The sequence below is a fragment of the Phaethon lepturus genome, unplaced genomic scaffold (assembly GCF_000687285.1).
Source record: "Phaethon lepturus isolate BGI_N335 unplaced genomic scaffold, ASM68728v1 scaffold50790, whole genome shotgun sequence".
Lineage (NCBI taxonomy): Eukaryota > Metazoa > Chordata > Aves > Phaethontiformes > Phaethontidae > Phaethon > Phaethon lepturus.
Window position 1 is genome coordinate 377 of NW_010512173.1, and position 416 is coordinate 792.

Below are 416 nucleotides of genomic sequence, written 5' to 3' on the forward strand. Positions count from 1 at the left end.
GGGGGCACCAGGACAGGCCCTTGCCAGCCCCTTGTCCCGCAGGTCCCTGCTGCAGGAGCTGCAGGCGCTGATCAAGCAGACATCAGACAAGGCCGCCCAGACCGGTACCTGCATCCTGGTATGGCACACGCGCCACACCGGGCACACCAGCATCTCCCGGCACCACTCAGGGACACGTCATTCTTTCTCCCTCCCCGGCAGATCCTGCTCTTCTCCCTGGGACTCATCCTCTTCCCCAGCTACAGCCCCTTCCGCCAGGGCCCGGGGGACAGCTGGAACGATGACAGGCCCACCGGAGGTAACTGGGAGGCTGCGGGAGCCCTGGGGGGGCCCAGCTGCAGCTCCCCCCACCCTGCAGTGCTGCCCACCTCAGCATTCCCTGTTCCCACAGTGATTTCCAGGAACATCCTGACCCG